The sequence below is a fragment of the Chelonia mydas genome, chromosome 4 (assembly GCF_015237465.2).
Source record: "Chelonia mydas isolate rCheMyd1 chromosome 4, rCheMyd1.pri.v2, whole genome shotgun sequence".
Lineage (NCBI taxonomy): Eukaryota > Metazoa > Chordata > Testudines > Cheloniidae > Chelonia > Chelonia mydas.
The window spans coordinates 136800652-136821388 of record NC_057852.1 but is presented as its reverse complement, the minus strand read 5'-3'; the positions used below and the strand labels follow the sequence as shown (position 1 = coordinate 136821388).

The following is a 20737-nucleotide window of genomic DNA, read 5'->3' as shown; positions in this document are numbered from 1 at the left end:
ACACACACAGAGTCTCTCCCCCTCCCCATGTACCCCATCTCCATAGAGCAGGGGAGGGGAGACAACAGGGCTCAGGACAGAGCAAGAGAACTTTCAGCGAGTGTCTTAAAGAGACAGCGCAGGGCGTCTCTCAGAAACTTTCGCAGCAGCCAGCACACACACGGTCTCTCTCTCTCACACAAACCCACACAGTCTCTGTATCACTCACACACACACACACAGTCTGTCAGGCACACACAGTATCGTGCACCCTGTCTCTATGTCTCACACACGCACTGAAGCGGGCTCAATGTCACGCACACAGTGACACACACACACAGTCTCTGTGTGCCACACACCTCCCAACACATACTTGTGTTATTGTTGTTGTTACTTCTTGGTACTTCCTGCAATGCACATACATTCTCTGTAATTTTATTCTTTCAAGGTGTGTTATTTTAGAGTTTTGACTGGTCTATGCATTTTGTAATTTTTATTTCTCTTACGCTTAAATTTAATTCTTTGAGTAGTGAGTTCTATAATGACTAACCTGTCCCGGCTGGAGTAATTATCCCTATTTAACTTTTTAAAAACATATATCATATCTAGCTTTGTTTGTTTGTACTGGTAGGTTTTTTGTTTCTCCTGGTGGCGCACATACCTCAGTGCACATAACAAAATTTATTCCACACATGGATGGAAAAAATTAGAGGGAACATTGGCCCCATCAGCCATTTCCCCAGGCTCAGCCTAGCTCCTCTCCTGCAGGCTCCCACAGTGCAGCAGGGAAACAGCCCGAGCTATTCTCACCTGTCATGCTGCAGGCGAGTTACTGAGCAGATGCAGGAGGAAAGAGACAGCAGAGCGCTCAGACCTGCTCCTGGGGCCACCTCCACCATCTCCTCCTCAAAACACTGAAGTTCACGGTCACAGGGCATGGCTCAAAGAACACATTTTCCATTCGGAATCCAATCCAAGTCCCGGAAGACTGGAAAAAGGCTAATATAGTGCCCATCTTTAAAAAAGGGAAGAAGGAGGATCCTGGGAACTACAGGCCAGTCAGCCTCACCTCAGTCCCCGGAAAAATCATGGAGCAGGTCCTCAAGGAATCAATTCTGAAGCACTTACATGAGAGGAAAGTGATCAGGAACAGTCAGCATGGATTCACCAAAGGAAAGTCATGCCTGACTAATCTAATTGCCTTCTATGACGAGATAACTGGTTCTGTGGATGAAGGGAAAGCAGTGGACGTGTTATTCCTCGACTTTAGCAAAGCTTTTGACACGGTCTCCCACAGTATTCTTGCCAGCAAGTTAAAGAAGCATGGGCTGGATGGATGCACTACAAGGTGGGTAGAAAGTTGGCTAGATTGTCGGGCTCAACGGGTAGTGATAAATTGCTCCATATCTAGTTGGCAGCCGGTATCTAGTGGAGTGCCCCAAGGGTCGGTCCTGGGACCGGTTTTGTTCAATATCTTCATTAATGATCTGGAGGATGGTGTGGATTGCACCCTCAGCAAGTTTGTGGATGACACTAAACTGGGAGGGGAGGTAGATACGCTGGAGGGTAGGGATAGGATACAGAGAGACCTAGACAAATTGGAGGATTGGGCCAAAAGAAATCTCATGAGGTTCAACAAGGACAAGTGCAGACTCCTGCACTTAGGACGGAAGAATCCAATGAACCGCTACAGACTAGGGACCGAATGGGTAGGCAGCAGTTTTGCAGAGAAGGACCTAGGGGTGACAGTGGACGAGAAGCTGGATATGAGTCAACAGTGTGCCCTTGTTGCCAAGAAGGCCAATGGCATTTTGGGGTGTATAAGTAGGGGCATTGCCAGCAGATCGAGGGACGTGATCGTTCCCCTCTATTCGACATTGGTGAGGCCTCATCTGGAGTACCGTGTCCAGTTTTGGGCCCCACACTACAAGAAGGATGTGGAGAAATTGGAGAGAGTCCAGCGAAGGGCAACAAAAATGATTAGGGGTCTGGAACACATGACTTATGAGGAGAGGCTGAGGGAACTGGGATAGTTTAGTCTACGGAAGAGAAGAATGAGGGGGGATTTGATAGCTGCTTTTAACTACCTGAAGGGGGGTTCCACAGAGGATGGATCTAGACTATTCTCAGTGATAGCAGATGACAGGACAAGGAGTAATGGTCTCAAGTTGCAGTGGGGGAGGTTTAGGTTGGATATTAGGAAAAACTTTTTCACTAGGAGGGTGGTGAAACACTGGAATGCGTTACCTAGGGAGGTGGTGGAATCCCCTTCCTTAGAAGTTTTTAAGGTCAGGCTTGACAAAGCCCTGCCTGGGATGATTTAGTTGGGATTGGTCCTGCTCTGGGCAGGGGGTTGGACTTGATGGCCTCCAGAGGTCCCTTCCAACTCTGTGATTCTATGATTCTCAACAGTTATCTTCAAGGGAAACAACCCAGCGCCCTCCTAGGCCACCAGTAGAACATCGGTGGTTTAGAGACGTTCTTCCCAGGGTGTGGAGTTCAATGAGTGACTTTCCTGATTTGTGCCCACGCACCCCATTAATAGTAAACGAAGCCCGAGAGAAGGCGTTTTAACAAGAGCGGTTAGAAACTGGCCTTGGTGACCCACACTTCCGTGCCCATCTTCAACACGTGCTAGCAGCCTACATGTCTGCCACATGTGACCTAACTCTGCCTCAATTAGGAGCTCAAAAGTTCTTCCCCCACAGCTGCCTTACCTGATCTGAAGGTTGATGGGGCACAAATTTGCAGAAGTGCCTTAGCCCCATTTTCACGAGTGACATAAGCTCTTAAGGGCCAGATTTCAGTGAGAGTTAGGCCCCTATATACCTTTAAAAATCTGTCCCTAAGAGCCAGTGTCTTTTTTGCAAAGCACCCAAGACCCATTTTTCAATTTTTACCCTGGTTTTTTTTTCCCCCCATGAGTGTGCTCAGAGCTGCACAACTCCATGAAAGGCAACTGCATGAAAGGAAAGGCAACAAGCTTATAGTCAAAGAACACAGAAGAGATGGTCCTGGGAAATCCAGAAGAGACATCCAGAGAAGGCAAGGGGGTTGGTTCTTCACACCACCTTGCCCTCATCTCCCTAATGATTAGGGACTTACTTCTGGGTGGCATCACAGGGCTGTTAAGAGGAATCTGAATGAGATTACTAATGCAGATACAGTACAATTCACCTGAAGGGAACATGCTTGTTAAAGCCCTACAGAAGAAATGACCAAAAAATAAAAAGTCACTAGACTAGCATAGAGGAAAAGCAGAGGATGGAAACAACCCCACGGAGTTATTTGGTTTATGGGATTGATTTCAGGCTACTTTATACAGTCTCCCCGCCAACTGGGGAAGTTTTCCAGAGTACCGATTTATTTCATTTTGTTTTTAAATCTCCCTTTTTGCAAGTCAAACCTCTGGCGTTGCAGAAAGCATGGAAGGAACAGAAATAGACTGTTAGGAAAGCAATGGGTAGGGAATACCCGATGAAAAGAGGTTTGTCTCTCTGAACACTCCTTTGAGAATGGCTGAAAGACGATTCTTTTTAGAAAGCATTAGGTGGCCGTGGATTCCAGTGTACTCTGAGCGGATTAGATGCAGGAGGTGAAGCTATTCATCTCCAGCTTTGATCTGGCCAGGCCACCACTCGCTGCTTTTCAGTATGCCAGGCTTCAAGCAGGAACAGTGTCCAGGTGCAGGATATGGATGTGGAAAGAGCACACAGAGCATACTGGTGCTGTCTTACTACGGCGAGTGGGCGGGAGGCGTACCATACCCTTGTGGCACAGCTAGCTAAAGAGAGTTTCAGCCAGTTTTTCATTGCTATAGGACATCAATAGCTGCCTGGATCAAGGCTATTAAACGTCAAATCCTTCAAGCACAAGAACCCACCCCAATTACACCCAGCAGTCTAGGGAGGGAGCACTCTCCCAGTGGCCAGTGACTGGGAGCCAATTCTGGAGACTACATGCAATGCTGTCACTGATTTGCACTGACCTTAGACAAAATACTTAGCAACTCTGTGCGTTTTGCCGTCTGTAACAAGCTTTCACTGTGCAGGGGTGGTGCAAGGACTAAGGGCTTGTCTGTACGAACACTTAGTTCACTGCAAGCTGGAGTGTAAATCTGCCATGCACTAACCGCCCGTGTGGATCCTGCCGCTGTGGCTAGAGGTTCCACAGTGCACGGCGATCTGTCCCACTTTGAAACAGGAGTGCATTCAAGCGCACCAAGGAACTTCCAGAGCGCTGCAGCGGGGTGCACAGACATTTAGTGTGCAGCCGGCTAGTGCAGGGTAGACTTACACTCCACCTTGCTGTGAACTAAGTTCACCAAACCCCAAAACAGTGAATTTTTGAAAGCCGGAGACTAAGCTCTCTCAGCAGCCAGCCCAGGCAGTGCTGCTTGCTGCTGCAAACAAGCAGAACCCCAAATCTCACGGCTTCCACTTCACCTCCCCATAAACCCAGACACATGAAAACAAGGTAGAAGAGAGAAAACCACCAAAGACTGGACTGCCCCTGGGGAAAGCAAGGAAGAAACCACATCCCCCTACACAGGCTCACAGAGCAAGGGTATACATGCGTGTGAGATGAGCACAGTACGGAGGTGTAGGAAGATATCAAGTGCTATCCTGCATTATTTATTAAATCCCACAGAAGGACTCAACTACAGGCCCAGAAGAGAGTGCACGTCCACCTCTACTTCGGGAGACTGAGCAAGAGCCAAAGAGCTTCACGGGCAACTTTGCTCGTGACTGGTACCGGCCCACCCATCCTACAGGTTCCTGCAAGCGTGAGCTAGGGCCGAGCCTGTGCAGCTCAGAAAACGGAAGCAGATGAGGAGATGGGCTCCTTTTTCACATGGGTCACTCCTCTGCTGGGCAGGAGTAACCAAACAGAGGAAAGAGACCGGGCTATCGCATGTACCCAGGAGAACCAAACACAAAAAGATGACGAGTGTCAGGTTCCCCCAGTCTGGGTGTTGCGGCTGTTGTAATCACTTAGAATCTATGTGAATGAACCAAAAGCCGGAAGTGCCAACCCAGGAAAGGAGCGTGATCACCAAACAGCATTCATTAACACGGCAGCTTCAGCTACTGACCCTGGACCACTCCGCCTTCTAACCAAGGTTCACCACACCCTGAAATAAAATCCCCAATCATAGCCGAAGAAGCTGAGGCAGAGAGCTAAGGTGATTCCCGAGCCTGGGAACAGAACCCAGGTGGATCCAACTCAACCCTTTGCTCTCACCCGAGGGCATCCCACGCCCACTGTTCCAACATGCCCAGTCTTTATAGTTCTGGGAGTGAAATGGTGACCGTGTCTATATGACTCAAGCCATAGGGCTTCCTTTGTTCCCCTTGTAAGGTTATCCTACATCTAACAGACCCAGAGTTTTCTCTACAGATATGCCTCAGTCTAAAGCACAAGCAACCACAGAAGCAAAAAGGGCTTTGGCAGAAGTAGCTGCAAAGCGAAGCTGAAGCAAATGCAAACTGCCTGCCAGAATCCCCCTTCCGTGGCCGCCTACAAGTTAAGAGTTAATGTTTCACTTGTGGGAAAGTAAAAACCTTTCTAGCAAGAGACCCCAACTTAATAAGAGGTCAGCATGTGACCAGCTACTTCACTAATCTAGCCAGGAGAGCTGGTGCCACTGGACCTGGACAGAGAGCAAAACAGAGGCTTGCCCTAACTAACATTGACCAGCCCTCCTCCCCATCCCCACCACCATGTGAGCAATCAGCGACCGGGGCAGGAGTGGAAGCAGCCAGTGCTGGGGAGTTACACAGGGGGTGCTAAGGAAAGGTTTCATGGAGGTTGTCCCAAGCACACAGGGCGGTGAGATACAGGAGTCAGGGTGAGCCCTGTGCAGCCCTGCAAAGCCCTTACCCCAGCTCGGAGCAGGACAAACACACACGAGGAGGCAGGCAGCGGCAGACGCTGCTTGCATTGCATGGTGCAGGGCAGCCGCGCAGAGCCCTCTGCCCCATTGTACTTTTGCATGTGTCATTCGACGTTCCAAGTGACTGGCCAAGCCGTTTTTCCTCTCTACCTCAGGCCCACAGGAGGGAAGCGTTGGGGGGCAATAAAGAACAATTCACAGAAGCCCATGATCTGTTCATGACTTTTACTAAAAATATCAGTGACAAAATGGGAAGCTGAGGGCCCCCACCACCACTCGCCAGCTCCTGGGGGCCCCCCGCAGCGGTCAGCACCTGTGGGGTATCTAACCCAGGAACCTATCCTTGCAACAAAGCCCGTTGCCAACTGTGCCCACATATCTATTCAGGGGACACCATCACAGGGCCTAATCACATCAGCCACACCATCAGAGGCTCGTTCACCTCCACATCCACCAATGTGATATATGCCATCATGTGCCAGCAATGCCCCTCTGCCATGTACATTGGCCAAACTGGACAGTCTCTACGTAAAAGAATAAATGGACACAAATCAGATGTCAAGAATTATAACATTCATAAACCAGTCGGAGAACACTTCAATCTCTCTGGTCACTCGATTTCTGATCTCAAAGTGAGTATCCTTCAACAAAAAAACTTCGAAAACAGACTCCAATGAGAGACTGCTGAATTGGAATTAATTTGCAAATTGGATATAATTAACTTAGGCTTGAACAGAGACTAGGAGTGGTTGAGTCATTATACTAAGTGAAACTATTTCCCCTTGTTTATTCCTCCCCCCCACTATTCCTCAGACATTCTTGTTAACTCCTGGAAATGTGCTGGAAATGGCCCACCTTGATTATCACTTCAAAAGGTTTTCTCTCCCCCCACCCCACTTTCCTGCTGGTAATAGCTCATCTTAAGTGATCACTCTCCTTACAATGTATATTTTTTCATGGTCTGTGTGTATATATAAAATCTCCTCACTGTACTTTCCACTTTATGCATCCGATGAAGTGAGCTGTAGCTCATGAAAGCTTATGCTCAAATAAATTGGTTAGTCTCTAAGGTGCCACAAGTACTCCTTTTCTTTTTGCGAATACAGACTAACACGGCTGCTACTCTGAAACCACTGAACATGGTGGCTCGGAGCTTGGGCGAGGGGGGTACCCCACAGCTCTGAGCTACCGCGGGCAGCGTGGGGACCTGGCAGCTCCCAGCTGCTGTGGGCTGAAGTCACGGAGATCTCTGGAAGTCATGGATTCCGTAACTTCGATGACCTCAGCGACAAAATCATAGCCTTACTCACCACCAATTCTCAAATGCTAGGCGATAGGAATTGCAGAACTGACTATGGAACAGAATTTCCAAAAGGAAGAGAAAAAAAAATGGAAAGTCTGACACATTGTAAAACTGATACAGGAAATACAGCGCTAGTCAAACAAAGCCCCACTGTACGATTTTCAAGCCCTGCAGGGAGTGGCATGCCTAAACCAGCAAGCCCATTTTTAAGAGTTAGCCTTCCAGCACTTATGGTTGCAAAACAGTTCTGCAAACATGAAATGCTACAGGGAGTCTGCAGACAGTTCCAGTGCCTCCGTTGCTGCTCACAACTGTCTCAAGGAGCTGAAGAGACGAGTTAACAGGAGCTGGTCAGTTTTCCAGCTGCTAGTCAGAAATCCTGAGGTAGAGACTGCCAGATCGGACTGCTGCAAAAGAATTGATTCACAGATCACTTCGTGCACCCACCTCTGGAGAAGAGCGCAGTAGCTATTTAAAATATGCAGCAGTGTTACTTAAGGGGAAAAGATTAATGTTCCAAGCACTGCACAAACCAGGAAAGCACTGTAAGAAAACCTTATCCAAGTAGAAGTGGGAAAGGACTTCAGGAAGGCAGAAATGGCATACATGAAGATACTGACTCAAAGTGAATCCTAGCCCCAAGAGAGCTTATGAAATACAAAATAAAATACCTCTTCACTAGGAGGGAATGTAACTCAAAGTGCTCGATGCAGCTTTAAAAACAAATCAGCACTGCAAATTAAAATAGTGCTTTGCTCATAAATAGGTCACGCACCAATTGTTCATTCATAACATCAGTAAATACTGTAACTGGCACTAGGTCATGAATCATACATGTGATATTCCAAGACCACCTGATTGAGACCAGCTGACTGGACCACAAGTCTGAGCTAGGACAACTATGAACTAAGAAAAGAGAAGAAGATAGGCCGCCCAACAGGAAATCACCCTAATGATTCTCTTTCATGCACGCCTCCCCTTGGCTGCTTTTCCAGTTAAAATTGAATCAGCTGCAGAGACTCTATTTGTGTGATGAATGGAGTAATTCCAATGACCTTACCAAAGCAGAAATACCAGGACAGCAGGACACCCCCACTTCATCCCCAAAGGGCATTTAAGTGGTCTCCAGCCTAAAACTGAGGGGCAAACCTGCCTTGCAGAATGTCATTCCAACCATTACTACCTACTTTCTTTGTGCAACGTGAAAGCCTGAAGGTTATCCACATATTCCTGTTTAAAACAATGTCGTCATGCATTTAGCACCAGCCCCGTGTTTAGCCACATAAACAACCTACAGGAGGATCCAGTCTACACATGAATTTCTTCTGCCTACCTGCTTCCAAGAAAGGAGCGCATTTTAGAAGTCTGAAACCATGCAGAATCTCACAGGGAACTGAGCCTGTCTAAATAAGGCCAAGTGACCAGCTTGCACCTGGCCAGAATTTTTCAGTTTATTCCCTCTGCTCCCAGCATGCTAACCCAAAATGAACTAGGTATTTTCAATGGATGATCAAATTAGCCTGTGGAACTCACGACCTCATTCTATAACAGATTTGAAAGTAGCTATACTTGAACAAAAAAACTTCAGAAACAGACTTCAAAGAGAAACAGTAGAACTAAAACTGATTTGCAAATTTATCATCATTAATTTGGGCTTGAATAGGGACTGGGAGTGGCTGGCTCACTACAAAAGCAGCTTTGCCTCTCCTGGAATTGACACCTCCTCATCTATTAATGGGAGTGGACTACATCCACCCTGCTCGAATTGGCCCTGTCAACACTGGTTCTCCACTTGTGAGGTAACTCCCTTCTCTTCATGTGTCAGTATATTTATGTCGGCATCTGTAATTTTCACTCCACGCATCTGAAGAAGTAGATTTTTTACCCATGAAAGCTTATGCTCAAATAAATCTGTTAGTCTTTAAGGTGCCACCGGACTCCTTGTCGTTTTTGTGGATACAGACTAACATGGCTACCCCTTCTGAGACTTGACTACCTCATTACAGAGGCTAATGAGTTTCAATTCCAAAAGTGAATGAGATGACACACAGCAACATCCACAGCTACGTTATGGTTCACAAGGGCCAATCCAGTGCTTCCCAAACAGTGGGTCCCAAGAAGGTTCTAAGATGGGTTGCCACATCCCAGGCCAGATTAACCAATCACTGGGCACTGGCCTAGGCATACATATATTTCTCCCAGTCTGGTGTGGACAGTGTGGGGGCAGGGAGGGGGGTGTTGGAGAACAAACCTGCCCTGCACTCACCCTGCAAAGTTGGCTCCTGTCCTGCAGGTCTGGGCCCAGCTCCCCACTCTGGGGGCTGCAGCCTGACACATGGGGTCCCAGCACCACACAGGTTTGGCCCAACCGCCCCTCTGTAACAGCCACACCACTTGCTCCAATTTGGCCTGGCTATCCCTCCAATGACTATGGGGCAGCAGGGCCAAACCTGATGGCGCTGCAACCCCTTGCACCAGGCTGCAATGCCCGGAGTGGGGAGCTGGAGCCAGCCCCCTGGGACAGGGGCTGCCACTGAGGAGTGTGCACGGTGCAGGCTCATCTCCAGCCCCTGGCCCTCCCCCTATGCACCAGGCCAGGATGAGAGTTGCAGTGCTGGGATGAAAGGTACCGATATGTAATGGTGGGTCACAAACAGAGACAAAATGCTGTTGGGTAAAAAGTTTGGGAACCACTGGGCTGCTTCATGGCCTGCTTCATGGCCTGGCAGATTGTACACAGGGGCTTTTCTATGGCCCTCATCACTATAACATAGGAGAGCGTCACAAAAACTAATGTATCTTCATAACAGCCTGGGAGGTAAGGGGGAGCTATTCTCCCCATTTTACAGATAGGGAGCTCAGGCCCAGAGAGACTAAGGTCAGAAGTGTCCATGAATTTGTGGTGCACAATTTTAGATGCCTAGGACCTGATTTTTCAGAGTACTTAGCATTAGACAGCCACAGCACAGCTCCGACTGACTTCAGCTGCAGCTGTGAATGCTCAGCACTTCTGCAAATCAGACCGCAGGTTCTCAAGTTGGGCACCCAGAAAATGAAGAACACACAGTTAGTGACCATCTGTGGAAAGTCTGGTGCAAGTGACTTGCCCAGCACCCCGCGGGAACTCCAGTACAAACAGGGATGGAAACCAGTTCCCCAAGGCAGCATTAAGCTTTGTTAGCTATGAGACCTTCCTTTCTCTTTCTGCTATCCCCTTCCTCAACACTGGACACCTCCTAACTTCTGCAACAAACAAAGTTTGTCCCAGATGCAGCGTTATTTAACATTTTTGTTAATGACCTGGATGGAGGCATAGAGAGCACACTGATCAAATTTACGGATGACACAAAGCTGGGGATGTTGCCAACGCTTTGGACAGAGCTAAAATTCATAGGGCTCATGATAAATTGGAGAACTGGGCTATACAGACAACAAAATGAAATTCAACAAAGACAAATGTAATGTACAGGGCTACACTTAGGGAAGAAAAACCAAACACACAAATACAGAATGGGGGTTAACTGGCTTGGCAGCAGCACTGCTGAGAAGGATCCGGGAGTTGTGGTGGATCACAAACTCGACATGAGTTAACAATGTGATGCTGTTGCAAAATAAGTAAATGCAATTTTGGGTTGCATTAACCGAGGCATAGCATGCAAGTCATGGAAGGTGATAGTAACGCTCTGCTTAGCCCTGGTTAGGCCTCAGCTGGAAAACTGTGTCCAGTTTTGGTCACTGCAGCATAGAAAGAATGTAGAGAAACTGGAAAGGATCTGAGGCGAGCAACAAAAATGATCAAAGGGATGGAATGCAAGGCACACAAGCAAAGGCTGAAGGGGGGAGGGATAGCTCAGTGGTTTGAGCATTTGGCCTGTCAAACCCAGGGTTGTGAGTTCAATCTTTGAGGGGGCCATATAGGGATCTGGGGCAAAAAATGGGGACTGGTTCTGCTTTGAGCAGGGGGTTGGACTAGATGACCTCCTGAGGTCCCTTGCAAACCTGATATTCTATGATTCTATGAACTGGGTATGTTTAGTTTGGAAAAGAGGAGATCATAGAATCATAGAATATCAGAGTTGGAAGGGACCTCAGGAGGTCATCTAGTCCAACCCCCTGCTCAAAGCAGGACCAATCCCCAACTAAATCGTCCCAGCCAGGGCTTTGTCAAGCCTGACTTTAAAAACTTCTAAGGAAGGAGATTCTACCACCTCCCTAGGTAACGCATTCCAGTGTTTCACCACCCTCCTACTGAAAAAGTTTTTCCTAATATCCAACCTAAACCTCCCCCACTGCAACTTGAGACCATTACTCCTTGTCCTGTCCTCTTCTACTACTGAGAATAGTCTAGAACCATCCTCTCTGGAACCACCTTTCAGGTAGTTGAAAGCAGCTATCAAATCCCCCCTCATTCTTCTCTTCCGCAGACTAAACAATCCCAGTTCCCTCAGCCTCTCCTCATAAGTCATGTGTTCCAGACCCCTAATCATTTTTGTTGCCCTTCGCTGGACTCTCTCCAATTTTTCCACATCCTTCTTGTAGTGTGGGGCCCAAAACTGGACACAGTACTCCAGATGAGGCCTCACCAATGTCAAATAGAGGGGAACAATCACGTCCCTCGATCTGCTGGCTATGCCCCTACTTATACATCCCAAAATGCCATTGGCCTTCTTGGCAACAAGGGCACACTGTTGACTCATATCCAGCTTCTCGTCCACTGTCACCCCTAGGTCCTTTTCCGCAGAACTGCTGCCTAGCCATTCGGTCCCTAGTCTGTAGCGGTGCATTGGATTCTTCCGTCCTAAGTGCAGGACCCTGCACTTATCCTTGTTGAACCTCATCAGATTTCTCTTGGCCCAATCCTCCAATTTGTCTAGGTCCCTCTGTATCCTATCCCTACCTGCCACCGTATCTACCACTCATCCTAGTTTAGTATCATCTGCAAATTTGCTGAGAGTGCAATCCACACCATCCTCCAGATCATTTATGAAGATATTGAATAAAACTGGCCCCAGGACCAACCCTTGGGGCACTCCACTTGATACCGGCTGCCATCTAGACATGGAGCCATTGATCACTACCCACCTTATAGTGCATTCTACCCACCTTATAGTGCATTCATCCAGCCCATACTTCTTTAACTTGCTGACAAGAATACTGTGGGAGACCGTGTCAAAAGCTTTGCTAAAGTCAAGAAACAATACATCCACTGCTTTCTCTTCATCCACAGAACCAGTTATCTCATCATAGAAGGCGATTAGATTAGTTAGGCAGGACCTTCCCTTGGTGAATCCATGCTGACTGTTCCTGATCACTTTCCTCTCATGTAAGTGCTTCAGGATTGATTTCTTGAGGACCTGCTCCATGATTTTCCGGGGACTGAGGTGAGGCTGACTAGCCTGTAGTTCCCAGGATCCTCCTTCTTCCCTTTTTTAAAAGATGGGCACTACATTAGCCTTTTTCCAATCGTCCGGGACTTCCCCCGATCGCCATGAGTTTTCAAAGATAATGGCCAATGGCTCTGCAATCACAGCCTCCAATTCCTTTAGCACTCTCGGATGCAGCGCATCCGGCCCCATGGACTTGTGCACGTCCAGCTTTTCTAAATAGTCCCGAACCACTTCTTTCTCTACAGAGGGCTGGCCACCTACTCCCCATGCTGTGTTGCCCAGCGCAGCAGTCTGGGAGCTGACCTTGTTCGTGAAGACAGAGGCAAAAAAAGCATTGAGTATATTAGCTTTTTCAACATCCTCTGTCACTAGATTGCCTCCCTCATTCAGTAAGGGGCCCACACTTTCCTTGGCTTTCTTGTTGCCAACATACCTGAAGAAACCCTTCTTGTTACTCTTAACATCTCTTGCTAGCTGCAGCTCCAGGTGCGATTTGGCCCTTCTGATTTCATTCCTACATGCCCGAGCAACATTTTTATACTCTTCCCTGGTCATCTGTCCAACCTTCCACTTCTTGTAAGCTTCTTCTTTATGTTTAAGATCCGCAAGGATGTCACTGTTAAGCCAAGCTGGTCGCCTGCCATATTTACTATTCTTTCGACACATCGGGATGGTTTGTCCCTGTAACCTCAATAGGGATTCTTTGAAATACAGCCAGCTCTCCTGGACTCCTTTCCCCCTCATGTTATTCCCCCAGGGGATCCTACCCATCAGTTCCCTGAGGGAGTCGAAGCCTGCTTTTCTGAAGTCCAGGGTCCGTATTCTGCTGCTTACCTTTCTTCCCTGTGTCAGGATCCTGAAATTGACCAACTCATGGTCACTGCCTCCCAGATTCCCATCCACTTTTGCTTCCCCCACTAATTCTTCCCGGGGGGAGTTTGCCGGGGGACAGGATAATGGTCTTCAAATACTTGAAAGGCTGCCATAAACAAGCTGGAGAAAAACTGCCACTGAGGGCAGGACAAGAGGCAATGGGGTCAAACTACAGCATAGCAGATGTAGATTAAATCTAAGTAAAAACTTCCTGACTGTCAAAACAGTAGGAGAATGGAACAGCTGCCTAGAGAGGTTGCGGAAGCTCCTTCATTGGAGGTTTTCAAAAAGAGGCTGGAGCCACCTGTCTTGGATGGTTTTTAGACCCAATCAACCCTGCATCTTGGCAGGGGGTTCGACAAGATGACCCTTGAGGGCCCTTCTAACCCTGCGGTTCTATGAAGGCAGAGGGTCTACAACAGGCTCCTTTACAACACAATATTGATTCATCCACCGAGAACCATCCAGCCTCTGCACTGAATGAGGCAGGGAGTCCGGGATGGGGGAGGAGGAGAGTATCATGTGATCGTGTAATTACAGACTGTACCATGATGCTTACACACATGGGGACCAAGTTACGGTTGCACAGGCTATCGTCATTCTGGCATTTCCTAACCCGAGCACCTACGGTGCAACCTGAACCATTTTTAGATCCACCAAACCAACCTGAGCCACTTGAGCTAGCAGAATGGTGGTAGTCGGTTGTCATCCTCGACGTGGACCAGCACTCCTCCATGCTGCCTGGGTGCCAGGAGAGCAAAGGAGACACAGGCTCCCTGCCCCCAGTTCCAGGGCCCTGCCCCACCCCAGCGCACAGCTGCCATTGCAGGGAGAAATCTGGCTGCACCCATAGCCCTGGGCTGGATGGACCAGGCAGAGTTGCTCTGTGGGTACGTACAGCTCATGCACCACGTGGTCAACATTAAAAGCTGTGAGAGGCTACATTAGAGCATGCTCATCAGGGGCCGAACTGTCAGACATTTTAGCTGCTAAAAATCAAAGGAGTCTGTGTGGAGCATAAGCAAACGGCAGTTTTTCAAGGGTTTATAACTTGCCCAAATGTGGGTGGATTGTCACAGAGATGGCAAAAGGCACATCCCTAACAGATAACTTCCCCCCACCCCCAAAAAGCCCAATTTCAGATCCCTGCCTCTAGTTCTGTTCTCAGAAACTGATCGATCATTCCGCAGAAACATTCTAAAAACCATCAGCCAGAGGCAGACACCTGGCATGACCTTGGGGTTTTATTCAACTTTCCTTGGCAGTGTGGGGCAAAGGTCACTTACCAGGATCATATGGGTCTCTCTCACTTAATCAGTCCCCTGCCAGTTTGCATGAAGGAGCATTGGGGATTCACGTACTTCAGTTCCTCATTCTCAGCTTCTGGCTCACAATAGCTTAGTCTCCCAAGGATTGTAATACTTCGCTGGGTTTAGTGTGTGGGTGCTGGTGGCTTGTCACATACAGGAGGTTGGACTAGATAATTTAATGGTCCCTTCTGGCCTTAAATTCTATAGCAATTTTTAGCCCAAACAGCTAAAGCGTTGCAAAGTTATAAGCAACTGAAAACAGGGTCTTACAATGGGAAATGTCAGGCAACCTTAACAGGCCCAACCCACCCCACATATAATACAAGGAAGGGAGACAAGGTAGCCAGAAATCAGAGTCCAGTTCACAAATATACAGCAGGAACTTTACACAGGATTTCACACTGCACCTCTGGACCAGGTCTGGGTAATAACAACTGCTCTTCTCTAGCAGATCAGGTATCCTCACTGGTCCCTCTCTCTAGCACAGCACAGCCTCAGATGGTTTGAGGCTGGTTGGAGGGATTCCTCGCCTCTCTAATGAGTACAATATGTGCTCGCTCTTTTCGCTTCTGTCTGAAATTTCTCAGTCTGAAAATTTCTGTTTCAAGCAGAATCTAGAATAATTAAGGGAGAGATCAGAGAGATTTCCTCCCCTGCCCCAGTTTGCTTACCTTGGACACGTAAAGTATTTTGACTGTGAGTGAAAACTGTACAGCCAGCTTCACAGTCAGTCAGTTTTCCCTGTTGAAGTGGGTCATCATACAGCAACAAGAAAGTAACGCTTTTTCAAAGAGACAGGGGATTAACTGTCAGCCCTTTGCTAGAAGATGAAGAGAAAGAACCATGCAAGAAAGTAATACGTGGTTTCCCCTCCAGCGCTGTGAGAAATGACTGTCATTAATTTGCTTGTATTTTCTACCCAATCCCAAGTTACAGACATCCCCTTCAGAAGGGCAACTGCTAGCGCTGTCAGACTAGTCATCAGTGGCCAGGATGCTGCACCTCACAGCATCAAGCTGTTATTAAAACAGACAATCAAAGTCCTAGAAAGGGGATATATCAAGGCAGACAAGACCAAGAGATACTCTCATTTTACAGGCGGGGAAACTGAGGCACTGGCTGATTAAGTGTCTTGTTGCAAGTGACAGAGCAAATCAGAAACAGATCCGGGATAGAATCCAGATTTCCAAACACCGAGTCAGTGCATTAGCCAGGACGCTCATCCTGTTTTTCCGCTCAAGCTGCGCTTTCAAGGACATGCCCATTGGCGACTTTACTGCAAATCACAAGGGAATATGAAGGGAATTACTTTAATGACACACACACCAGGAGACTCCCAGCCCTAGGAGCCACTCGTAGCCCTGCACATGAAGTTAACATAGTATGAGGCACACCCACTGTCCGAGGCTTTGTACAAACAGGTCCTAGACATGGTTAGTGTTTGTCTGTGGCTGTTAAGGGAAAATGCAGCTTGCGGCAGTTTCTCTAGAGCTCTTCACACGACAGCGAAGCACCGTTTACAGAAGCGCTCTATTTCCAGTTTTAAAAACCATACTCTAGTCTGAATATGAAGCAAGGCTGCAGCCAGTACACCACCAAGCTACTCTGATCAGAATATAGGCTTCTTCCTAGCAGACACACTCCGCTCGACCTCCATTCAAGGCATCCCTACCACAACTTCCTGCTGGAGCCAGATCTCCCTGTGCCATGACCTGGCCAGATCTCGCAAGCTTAGCGGGCAGTCAGTACGCAGAAATCCAAGGAAAACCCCATCCCAAGAGGCAGAGGAGACAGTGCTGACAGCCCTGCAGGCAGCCATGCGTCATCAGCAACCCAGTTCTGAGCTGCAAGTGGGATGAGCCAAGGCCAGTGGTGGACCTAGCCAGCTGGTAGTCTGGGGGGGCCCCCATTTTGCCCTATTTACACAATTGCAGGTTTTTCCCTGTGGACGGCGTGTGCTTATATTTGAGGAATAAATCTGCTTTTGAAGCCAGTCACGTCACAGGAGTCATGTCACGGGACTTTGTCAGCTTGTCCCCCCCACAGCCTCCAAAGCGGGTTCCTCCTTCCCCGGAGGCGGCAGCGGAAATCAAACCAAGCCTGACGAACAGCACTTGGAGAGGATCGTTTTCGTGTAGTTACTCTCCCCACCTACCCCCAGGTTAGTGGCGTGCTGTGTCTGGGGAGGGAAGAAGAAAAGTCGCTCAGACAGAAGGCGCGAGCTTTCCAAAATTTAGCCTGGTTGGTGATCCAAAGCTGCAGGGCCATCTTGGATTCATGCCGTGGGGTGCTTGGTTTTAAGACAGCTGACTCATCCTAGCCCATGTCAGCTCAGCAGCCGCATGGTCTGGTGTGAACCGCCTCTCAAGGAACGTAAGTCAGACCCCAACACTGCCAGTAACCGAACAGAAAGCACCAGCTGCTCAGAACCCGATCTGCCTTTTAAGCCCTGCCAGGGTGACTGAAGAGAACAGGAAGGCTATTTGTGTGACTAACACGGATTGTGAGAGCCAGATGGATCAAGTGCTCTGCTGAACTGGAGACAGCTCTGCAGCAGGTGTCTGCGTCTTGCACCCTCCAGCGGGTGAGAGCTTGCAGGAACACGGGGGAGAAAAGGCTGATTAAAGGAAATAGCAGAACTTGTTTTAATGAAGACTGGCTTTGAAACCAATGTGCATTTGTTAGTTCCTTGCTAAACCAAGCAGTTGACCCAGCATCCACAAAGCCCTTCCAGCAAGGCTGTTTTCTCAGAAGCCCACAATAATGAGCAACATGGAAGCACAAACCTCACTTGTATATCAGAAAACAGCAGCCTATAAGGGCCCCACAGGTACAAAAGGCCCTTCAATCCCTCCACAGGCCGGGCCATAGGGGATGGTAAGATGAGACTGCCTACAATGGCATGCAGCTGATCTGCATCTGCTCATAGCAAATATCCCCAATGGCCGGTGATGGGGCACTAGATGGGGAGGGCTCTGAGTTACTACAGAGAATTCTTTCCCAGGTGTCTGGCTGGTGGGTCTTGCTGAAATGCTCAGGGTGTAACTGATTGCCATATTTGGAAGGAATTTTCCCCTGGGTCAGATTGGCAGAGACCCTGGGGGTTTTTCACCTCCCTCTGCAGCATGAGGCATGGGGCACTTGCAGGTTTAAATTAGAGGACAAGTCTATAAACTATGATTTGAAGAAGTCAGTAACTCAGCCAGAGGTTATGGGTCTCTTACAGGAGTGGGTGGGCGAGGTTCTAGGGCTTGCAAGGTGCGCGAGCTCAGAGTAGATGATCACTCCCCTTTCTGGCCTTAATGTCTAGGAGACAGCACGCTCCATGCTGCATAAGACCCTGCTCCAAGGTCCTTGCACTCAAACCAGACACACCGGGTGAGTCAGAAGAGAACAACACAGAAGCTGCAAGGTCTTCAGCTCAGTTAACACTTTCCTGGAGGGATTAACATTTAAAGGCTTTGTGGGAGGAGCACGTCAGAGGAGGGCGAGTGGAGCACTGGCACAGCAAGGATGTTGAGAGAAGGAGCGCAGAGAAGCAGAAGTTAGGCGGGGGGGGGAAAGGGGGGGCGGAGGAAGCCAGGCCACGCCCCACCCTTCCGCACATCAATTAGGGGCACTGCAGAAATAAAAACACAGCCACACACAGTCTGCAGCCACCAGGGCGCCACCTGCTTGTGCTAGATCCCACAGGTGTAACAGCCAAGCCGACAGTCGCTGCCAGGGGATGGGCACAGCCCCGCAGTGACTATGACACACAGTCTCAGATCTAACAAGGACGTACTTCGCAGTATGCCCAAAGCACTAACCAACCCCCACAGCAGCCTTTTGGATACAGGCGAGTGCCATCCCATCCCTATTGCAGGATGGGGAAGCCCAGACTGGGGCTAAGCAACTTGCCCTAGACCTTAGTGGGAGGTTGACAGGATTAGAATACAGGAGAGTTCCCAACCCCCAGCCCTGTGCTCTGACCACTAGCTCCCATGCTAAGGAGATCTCCTTCCTGGGCCTCCAGTTAACCCAGGTGATCAGTAATAAAGTGCAGCAGCCACGTGGTACAAGGAGCACACCAAAGCAATGTTCTTCCCAAACATATACAGCAACCGCAGCTTTTACTGAAGTAGCGAGGTCACCGGGCAAGGACAGCACCTGGCTGCTGAGCAGAGAGCTCTTTGCACACAAGTCACATTCCAAAAGTGCAACGGGAAAGGAAAACGGGACTGCGAAAAACAAGAGCCTGCCCGGAAAGGAATAAAGCAAGGTCACTGCAGGCAGCGCGTAGTGCATGAAACGCCAGGGCTAGATTCAGCCCCGCTCAACCCCACCCAGCCACACAGGAGGAAACAGTGTCACGGGGGCAGGTGGAGGGATTCCAGATGGAAGGCACTTGTCAGAGGGGAACAGCAGGGAATTGGCCAATCGTGCCTCTTTCAAAGAGCAAGTGAGATCCTGCCTGGGAGAGGGGAAAAGAGCGGGGGGGGAGGGGGGGCGGGAGACAAGGTTGGTGGGTGGACAATGGGGATTGTGGGTGGAGAAATAGCTCTGTGTAGCCAGGAACCTGTGTGGTCACCAGTGAGACATTATTTGGTGTCTCAGTCCAGTTCCCAGTGGGCAAACCCACCCCCTCCCCGTCATCGAGTCTCTGCAGAGAGCAATGCTCTTTCCAGGACAAGGGAAGCGGCATTGCTGCATCTCCAGTGCCTCCCTTTTACCAGCGCTACATTCGCTAGAACGATGGGCAAAGTTTCCAGCTGAGGTGCCAAGTATGACAGAGACCCACTATTGCGATAACTGGGCCGACAAACATACCCTGGTTTTCAGTTCCCCTGGAAGAAGGGAGTGAACCTTCATAAAACGGTCCAATCACCTGCCATATCAAACCGTGATGGGAAAGGGTAAGAAAAGTCCGGCTTAGAGGGGTGCCTAGGATTGTTTATAAAAGTTAGTGAATGTGAAAAACAAAGACTGAGTTAGTCTTTCCTGATACAACTGAAAGACTGTATTGAGACTGTACCTGGCAAGCAAGGAAAGCGGGGGACTGGAAGTTAACAGATTACACTTGGTATGTCGGACAGTAGGTCTGGTGGATTGGTGAACAAATAGGAGGATGGACTATTCCACCCATCATCCCCCTTTCAGGGCTCTTAAAGAGAGATGGGACATGTGCACCAACTGGGGAATTCCTGGAGGAGGGGGATGGCTGTTAGGCCTCCATCCTGCTCCAGGGACTTTGTCCTTCACCTGGGGATTCTGAAGGTTACTGCATAATCAGGAAGTCCAGCCCTTGGCACGCCAGCAGGGACACCTGGTCACCACCACTGCTCCCGCAGAGACCCCCACCGGGAACAGAGGAGATCCTATTCGTCTCCCACCGTCTCTTTGTGCGTTCCTTTCTATCCAACTATTTCTCCTCCTATCCTCTCTCGGCTTTCTAGCTTCGCTGATCCCGAGATCAACTGTGCCACATGCACCGGGCACAGTGAGAAAAAACAGCCCATCCAGCTCAGCCCAGTATGAGAGAGACCAGACCAACCAGATGATGTCCCAAACCAAAAGATGACCAGAGCCCACAGCACTGCTGTCGTGGCTGACCTGCCAACCCAGCGCATTCGTCTGTGGCTGACCTGACCCCACAATACCAAGATCACCACCAAAAGCCGCATTTCCTCCCCCTTTACTAGCCCGTCCCTTCTCCCCTCATGTCTGTTAAAAGCAAGAACAGAGACCATCCTTCATACCTCAGAACTGAGCAACACAACTAACCAGCCCTTTCGCTCCCGATCACGGGGTGTCCAATCCAATAAGGGACCTCTGATATCCTCTCTGAAAAAGGGCCTGCGACAGGTTTTGGTGAAGTTTGTTTTGCACGCTCATTTCATTTCAATTTTAAACTGCATTTTAACGTGTTTTAACATCTTTTCTTTTATGTATCTTAGTTCACACAATTTCTAAACTTTGGCATAAGCTTCTTAGTGTGTTTCCCATGAAA

At 48.8% G+C, this 20737-nt stretch overlaps 1 protein-coding gene across 7 annotated transcripts in view; it reads right to left on the bottom strand.

Moving 5' to 3' along the window:
- Window positions 1-20737, bottom strand: part of RAB11FIP5 (RAB11 family interacting protein 5) — a 126326-nt gene that overhangs the window by 74387 nt on the left and 31202 nt on the right. The window lies entirely within an intron of this gene.